Below are 8,340 nucleotides of genomic sequence, written 5' to 3'. Positions count from 1 at the left end.
TCACTCTCTGCTCAAATGGACCAAATAGAAGCACGTTTGGGTGCCAAGCTCGACACAGTAGAGGTGGAAACAGAATATATAGATGAAGAAGCTCCTGCATCTTAATTTCTCTTGATAATCATCATATTTTCTTATTTGTTGCAACCATCACTATTATCAAACAATCTTTTCTTGCTTTTGATTTGTACCAGCTGGGGTACTGTTTGTATTAATTCATACTATGACCTACATTTTCCTTTATGCTACTAACTATCTGTGACGATTAATCATAGCTGATCTCGTTTGCATTCATTGTTACTGCTTTTTACTTTGTGCATCCTCATTCTCTCTTTGACTATGTCTATATGCTTAGTGATGTGGTTTGATTGATCCAATTCTTTTTGAATGATGTCAAAAGGGGGAATATTTGACACAAACTTAAATAATGCTTGAGTATGCTTAGCTCTGATAATATCTATTATGTTGGACTTTAGGATTAAGGTTATGATTCATGATCTAAGGCTGTTTGGCTGTATTCTGCTGATTGTTTATTGCTTGCTGTTTATTGCTTGCTGATTTTGCTCTGATTGTCAAAGTATAGTTAATCTATTGACAGTATATAATTAACACCTTTTGTTAAGGCTTGATGCTCTGATGCTTATGATCAAGATTGATTTTTATTGCTCTGATAATAGAAGTTATTTGATGAACTGTTGCTCTAATGAATCTGATGATGAATTGTTCTAATAATTGTTTTGAATGTTCTGTTGATAGGAGTATAAGATATATGCTCTGATTATATGATTAACTGTTCTGATTTCGAAGTTATTACATTTGAAATACTTAGTGATTTATGTTAACTATTTTTGGAAACTATTTAAAAACATATATTTTATATTGTGTTTTTATACTATATGGAGTAAACTGTGTTGCTATGATTGCTTGGTAAATTATATTATAACGAGTTAATTTACTAAGTTATGTAGAGTTGTTTTAATCTCTGACATGCTCTATAATATTGATTATACTCTAATTTTATTTTAAGTTTGTTTAAAAGTTTGTCATCATCAAAAAGGGGGAATTTGTTGGACCTCTTGAGTTTTGATGATGACTACACTTAAGCAAATATGTGTTTAGAGATTGTGTGCAGGTCGATATCCGATTAATTGTGATCGTTGATAGTACCTATGACTTGGTTCATGGAAATGTACGTGTCAAAAGGATCCGAAAGATGTTAGAAGAAGTATATCGCTTGGGATGTAAAATGGAGACAGCAAGTCTATTGTTCCTAAGTTGGATGCTCTAGCAAAACTGAAAATTGGAGACAGCGCACTGTTCCTGAACTGGAGTCAGCCTACGTTAACTGGAAATTCTGGTTATTTATTTATAATTATTATTTTTAGTTAATGTATTAAATAAAGTTAATTTGTTGCATTTATTAATTATTATAATTAATTGACAAAAAGTTTTCTTAAAATTACTTTACGTATGCCCTTTAAATAAAGATTCTTTATTTTAGGATCTATTTTTAGTAAATATTGGATTTACTAAAAATAGAATTAGTGGTTGTTGAATGGGTCTTAGCTATCATTCTAAATCGTCCTTATTCCTAAAATTTAGCAAGTAATCATTCCCAATCAGTATAACCGTTTCTATTTATAGCAAACACGTTCCAGCAATTAGTACTGGAACAGGAACAGCTATTGAAGAAACTGCTGCTTGAAGGGAACAGAAGACAGCGGTTATTTTTGTCTGGTTTGACTTAGTCAAATAACCGTATGGCTGCATTATCCACATTACTCCCATGATCATTTGATAATGGAATAATGGGTTGGAATATTCCTTTTTATTAGGGATTTTAGCTCTATAAATAGTGGTAGGCATGGCCACGGGGCGGGTTACCCGGAACCGAACCGGTCCCGAACCGCTTGGAACCGGAACCGGAACCGGAACCGTTTGCGACAGGTTCCGAACCGCCCCGAACCGCGAAACCGTGAAACCGCCGGAAAAAACTGTCGTGAACCGGGCCAAAAAACCCGCTGGTTGGAACCGGAACCGGTCCGGGAGAACCGGTCCAACGGTTCCATGGAACCGGTTCTGGAACCGGAACCGGGACCGGTCCGGTTGAACCGGCTCAACGGTTCCATGGAACCGGAACCGGGACCGGTCCGGTTGAACCGGCCCACCGGTTCCATGGAACCGTTGAGCCAAACTAGCCGTTACTAGCCGTTAGAGAGCCGTTGGGATATTTCCTATAAATACTCATCAATTTCAATCATTTTCATTCACAACTCATCTCTTCTCCTACTCTCTCTACTTACTCTCTCTACTTAATTCTTTAATTACGCAATTATTCTCTTAATTACATAATTAGTCTTCTAATTATTTCTTAATTTAGTTAGTTACATAATTAATCATTTATTTATTTCTTAATTCTATATTTCTATTTTTACTTCTATACTATCAATCATGTCTTCATTTTTGAAAAAAGCCACAAAAAAAGTTACTAAAGTGGCAAAATCATTAGGAGGTTCCAGTTCCTCCAAAAGAAAGGCCACTTCTACTCCGTCGGTATCAACAACACCCTCCATTAGTAATTATAATTATGAACCTAATTATCCGGAAGGGTACGACCCGGAGTTACATCAATATGCAGAAGAAGTTGAAAAAGATATACAAATTGAAGAAGAAGAAGAACAAGAAGAAGAACCAACGACCCCAATTGGGGTACATATATCTCGACAGTCATCAACAAGATCAGATGAAGAACAAGGAGAACAACAACAACAAAGACAAGCTCGTGGTAAACGAGTCAATTTCCAAACTATCGGTTAGTTTTATAATTTTATTCTTCAAATTAATTAAACTTTAAATTATTTATTTATTTAATTATAGTTTTATAATTTTAAATTATTTATTTAGATGAAGATGAACCAGTAAGACAACCTTTTCCGGCAATGCCACCTCCTAGTGGTAGAGCTGTTTCACATGTGTGGTCGTATTTCACAAAAGAACCAACCGAGAATCCAGATGTTTTCTTATGCACTTGTCAAATTTGTGAAAGTCAAGGAGTAAAGCCCTTAGTTTCATACAGTTTCGCCAGAGGTAAATACTTTTTAAGTTTTTTATACATACTGACATACATAATACATTGATACATCATATATTCATATTTTATAAACATTTATTTATTGTGTTTTGTGAATACGTGTTAGGTGGTGGTACGGGATCTTTTAACAAACATTTGGCAAAGAAGCATGGAATCACAAAAGAAACTCATGCATCAAGCGGCAGCGGGACCACAAGTGGAAGCCGACAGACACAATGGGACATTCCCAACACAGGTATGCCTTTTAGATATAATCGTAATGACATGATTGATGAATTTTCTAGGTATGTAATTTGCGATGAATTGCCTTTTAACCACGGTGAAAGTAGGGCATATGAGCGTCTCACTAGACAACAATTGCAACCACAATTTAGAGCAATCCCTAGGAGCACTCTTAAAAGACGAACAATTAAATTATACGAATCAATGCGCTATGACCTAGTTGAAATGTTTAAATCGTTTAATGGTAGGGTTAGCATAACAACTGACATATGGTCTGCTCCCCCACATTTAGAATCTTATATGTGTGTAACAGCACACTGGATAGATTGAAATTGGATTATTCAAAAAAGAATAATTGCTTTTGAGACTATGCCAGAAAGACACACCGGCGAAAACATAAAATATAGATTAATAGAGATATGTAGGGAATGGAACTTATTAGATAAAATATTTTGTTGTTCAACAGATAATGCAACCGCAAACATAAAATGTATAGAACTTTTATTTAACGAACCCGCCTTTAGTTTAATCCTTGGGGGTAGCTTATTACACATACGTTGTTGTGCGCACATAGTTAACTTATCTTGTCAAGTAGGTATAAAACAATTAAGTGAATTATTAGAACCAATTAGGGATATAGTAAAATGGCTTAGGATCGGAAAGATTAAAAGAAGATATAAACAATTATGCGACCAATACCAACTTAAAAAAGTGTATTGGTCATTAGATACTCCTACACGTTGCGGGTCAACGAACGATTTATTAAGAAAGGCGATTGCTTATCGCCCAGTAATAACACAACTATATAGTGAGTGTACAGATAGTTTCATAGCTGATGAAACTTGGGAATTAGCAATAGGTGTACATAACATATTAGAAGCGTATGACCACGCGACTAAGATTTTTTCTTATGTTTATGAACCGAACGTTCACTTAGTAATAAGTGAATGTATTACTATTTTTTATCACTTGCTTAAACATACACAAGAAGATACTAACCCACAATTAAGGCCGATTCTTGCTGAAATGATGGAAAAATGGAAATCATATTTTACCGATTTTCCTTACATTTATGGAATCGCAACCATTTTGGACCCACGTTTTAAAACCGAGGTCCTAACCAAAGTAATAGGATTTTATTATCAAGCGTTAGATCGCCCGTCTTCCGATGTAGCTTATTATGTCGGAACATGTAAAAAATATTTAGCTGAACTGTATGATTTTTACGCTAGTGTATATAACCCGAAACGCGATATGTCTAGGCGTGCTAGCGTTTCGGCTCGTCCCACTTTCTATAATTCAGTAATTGCTAACATAATGACGCAAGATGATAGTTTTGTAGGATCTTCTTCCTCGACCACATTTTTAGAACTAGATAGTTATCTAAAACACCACTTTGAAATAGACCCAAGTGTCTATAATATTTTGGAGTGGTGGAAAGAAAAATCTTTTAAATTTCCCATTTTATCGAGAATTGCAAAGGATATCCTTGCAATTCCCGCGTCCACTATTGCGTCGGAGTCTGCTTTTAGTGCAGGTAGAAGAGTTCTGGATGAAAAGCGATCTCGTCTTGCTCCACATAGTATTCAAATATGTGTTTGCAAGAAAGATTGGGACCAAGCGGAGATACGAACACAAGGACTAAGGAACGATGATGATCAAGACGACGATGATGATCCATGGATGATGATGGATACAACTTCATCATCGTCAGGAGGAGAGTCAGCGGAAGCATCTAATCAATATCAACCACATGATGATGACGAAGACGAATAGGATCAATCCGACAAGCGACAACGATGAATCAACACTCAACAACTATAAATAAAAGGTATGACAAAGAACTACGTGGGCTTTGATTCCTTCGGGATACGTAGGCAGCTTAGTATTCATTTGGGTACTAGGTTCAAGTCCATTTTCTCCCTCTTTTTTTATTAATCATCTTTATCGACATTATCATTGATTCGTTTCTTATTAATTAATTTTTTTCCATTCATTTTAGTAAATATTTCAATAACGATGACAACTTGACATGCAATGAATTTCGCTAATAATCAAGTAATCATCAAAGGTACGTCCGCGATATTATAGTATTTTTTTATTATACAAAAATTTAAAGAAAAAATTAAAATGGAACCGATGGTCCGACCCGCCCGTCCCGTGAGTTGGAACCGCCGGAACCGCCTCATGAACCGCCAAGGAACCGTTTGGAACCGCCCGGAACCGGAACCGGAACCGGAACCGTTCGCGACAGGTTCCAAATGGAACCGGAACCGGGTGGAACCGAAACCGGATGGAACCGGAACGGAACCGGACCGTGGCCATGCCTAAATAGTGGACTCGGTTATTCATAAAAACTTGCCTTAGTATGAGCCATTAAATCATACGTAATTTTGGGAGAATTTTTACAAGAAAAATTTGTTTTAAAAATGCCAATTAATTTATACTATTTTCTTGTGCAACTCATTGATTTTATTTTTAGAGAATTTTTATCCTTTTGTAAGGGTTTTTGAGAGAATTTGTAATTAGACTCGGGTGAGTCTAAGGCGGAAATTAATTAGCTTTTAGTGAAGCTAGAGAAGAGATTAGCTTTGAGTAAAGCTAAGGAGAAAGCTTCTAGTGAAGCTAGTGGTGAGAATTAGCTTTTAGTGAAGCTAAGTTTGTTGCTTTGAGTGAAGCGATTTGAGAGAGAAGAGTTGGCCTAGTTGATGCGCTTCGAGTGAAGTAAGATGTTTAATGTAATTGTAACGAGTTGCCTTAAACATAGTGGAGAATTTAGAAATCCCAAGGGGTCGTGGTTTTTCCTTCTATTTAGGCCTGGAAGGTTTCCACGTAAAAATCGTTTGTCTCTTTTAATTATTTCGCTCTAAGTTTAAGCTTTATTTATTTTATTCAATTCCGCAAAAACAGGGCAAAAAAAAACGCTTAAACTAGTAACAACAACAATTCACCCCCCCTCTTGTTGCTGTTCCCGTTCCTAATTGAGTCTACAACCACAACTCCATAAATTTTGTAATCTTCTCTCTTTAATCGATCACACCAAAATAAGGTTGAAAATTGACTTTGTTCATATCGTTTTATATGGTAAAAAAATTTGAGAATCCTTCTTGGTCTCTTGTATTAGTTAAATCAATTATTATTTGTGCATCTCTACCCTTTATATCCTTCGTCTTAAGCATATTTTGTTTCAAGTTTTAATCAACATAAATCATAAATACCTTACTCACTTACCATAAACACCTACTTTGCATATAATATACTCTGACTTTGTATACCTTAAACACATGTTGCTCAAACTATAAACACCTACTTCATTTATCATAAACACTTAGTTTGTGTATCCTAGAAACTTACTTTGCATATCTTTAACACCAATTTCATGTACCATAAATTCCTTCTTGACATAGGATAAACACATACTGTACATATCATAAATACTTACTTTGAATATCATAAACACTGGATTAACAAATCCTGAACACCTACTTTGCATACCCAAAACCCTACTTCACTTACTATAAACACCTACTTAACATACCATAAACACATACTTTGCATATACTAAATAACTATTTCAAGTCACCTTCTTGGTATAGGACAAACACCTACATTGTGTATCATAAACAAATACATCACATAATATACACACATACTTAATGTATCATAAACAACCACTTTACATAAATTTAACATGCACTTCAAGTAGTATAAACACCTATATACATACCCTAAACACATTCTTTACTTAAATTAAACATCTATGTTGCATATAATAAACACTTACTTAACATAGGATAAACTCCTACTTGACATCGGACCTACTTGACATACCTTAAGCAACTACTTGATATAGTATTAAACAACTACTTCATATATAATATACAACTACTTTGAATATGATAAATACCTAATTTGTATAAATTAAACAACTACTTTGTGTATGCCATAAACACACAATACATAAACATGTTTACATACTTTATATGATAAGTGAGAGTATATCCAACAAATACATCTCCTCTCGCATCTTGTTACCAATTTATATATGCGGTATTAGGTTTAGTATTTGTGTCTTCGAAAGATTTTAGAGAGCTATTTTTTCTGTAATGGATATACGTCTCTTATACGAATGGAATTGTTTCCATTCAACCCTTGTTCACTCATGTGTACATAAGATTATATGTTACTTAGTATAGGTAGACCACTAGATTGATATAGTTTTATTCTCACCCTTGCCTTACAATCACTTTTGGATGTTGAAACAAGCTTTATGTTTTTTGATGTAGTAGGTTATTCTTATATTTCTTTTAAAAGAGCTGGATGTTGAGTTTTGCCTTCGTAAGAACAAACGAGGTCCTTTTCAAAAATTCTATTCTTAATCTTTGAGTCTATTTTTCTATATTAAATCTTGTTACCCTTGCATATGATAAGTATAATCGTTCAAGATCATGTAAATTTTAAGGATTTTCAAAAATATCCGATCCAAATTATTTGATCCGAAATATTCGGATTTCAAAACCAAATAATTTATCCAATTTTCAAAAATCGTATAATTTGAATTAGATATTAGATTTTAAACCGAATATCGAATTGGAATATTGGCAAAACCAAATATCCGGATATTTTTTGGCAAAGTAAATTTTTAAAAATGCCAAAAAAAAAGCCACCGCTTTACATCCTATTTTCAAGAGACATAGGTGCTGCAACCCACCGAAGCTCCTAAGGGCCAAAGACAAGCCCTTCATCATATGCTAGGAGGGAGGCGACACCTCAAAAGAATAGCTATCGTCTAGCCAATACATATTGTACGTTAGCAATCCTATACAAAAATCTATTACAAAACCGGGAAACCAAGACATTTTGCACCCTGAGCAACCCGCAACTCAAGATCAAGACTTCATAAACGTAGATCGAAAGCAAACATGGACCAACAGCGTCTACCAAAGCCATTTGAGTATCATATAACAGCAACAAGAACAACAACAGATCGAACTGCATTAACTGGGCATCAGCGTGCATACAGCATCCAA

This window comes from Amaranthus tricolor, chromosome 4 (genome assembly GCF_026212465.1).
Source record: "Amaranthus tricolor cultivar Red isolate AtriRed21 chromosome 4, ASM2621246v1, whole genome shotgun sequence".
Taxonomy (NCBI): domain Eukaryota; kingdom Viridiplantae; phylum Streptophyta; class Magnoliopsida; order Caryophyllales; family Amaranthaceae; genus Amaranthus; species Amaranthus tricolor.
The sequence above is the reverse complement of the archived record's forward strand: the minus strand, read 5'-3'. Positions refer to the sequence as shown.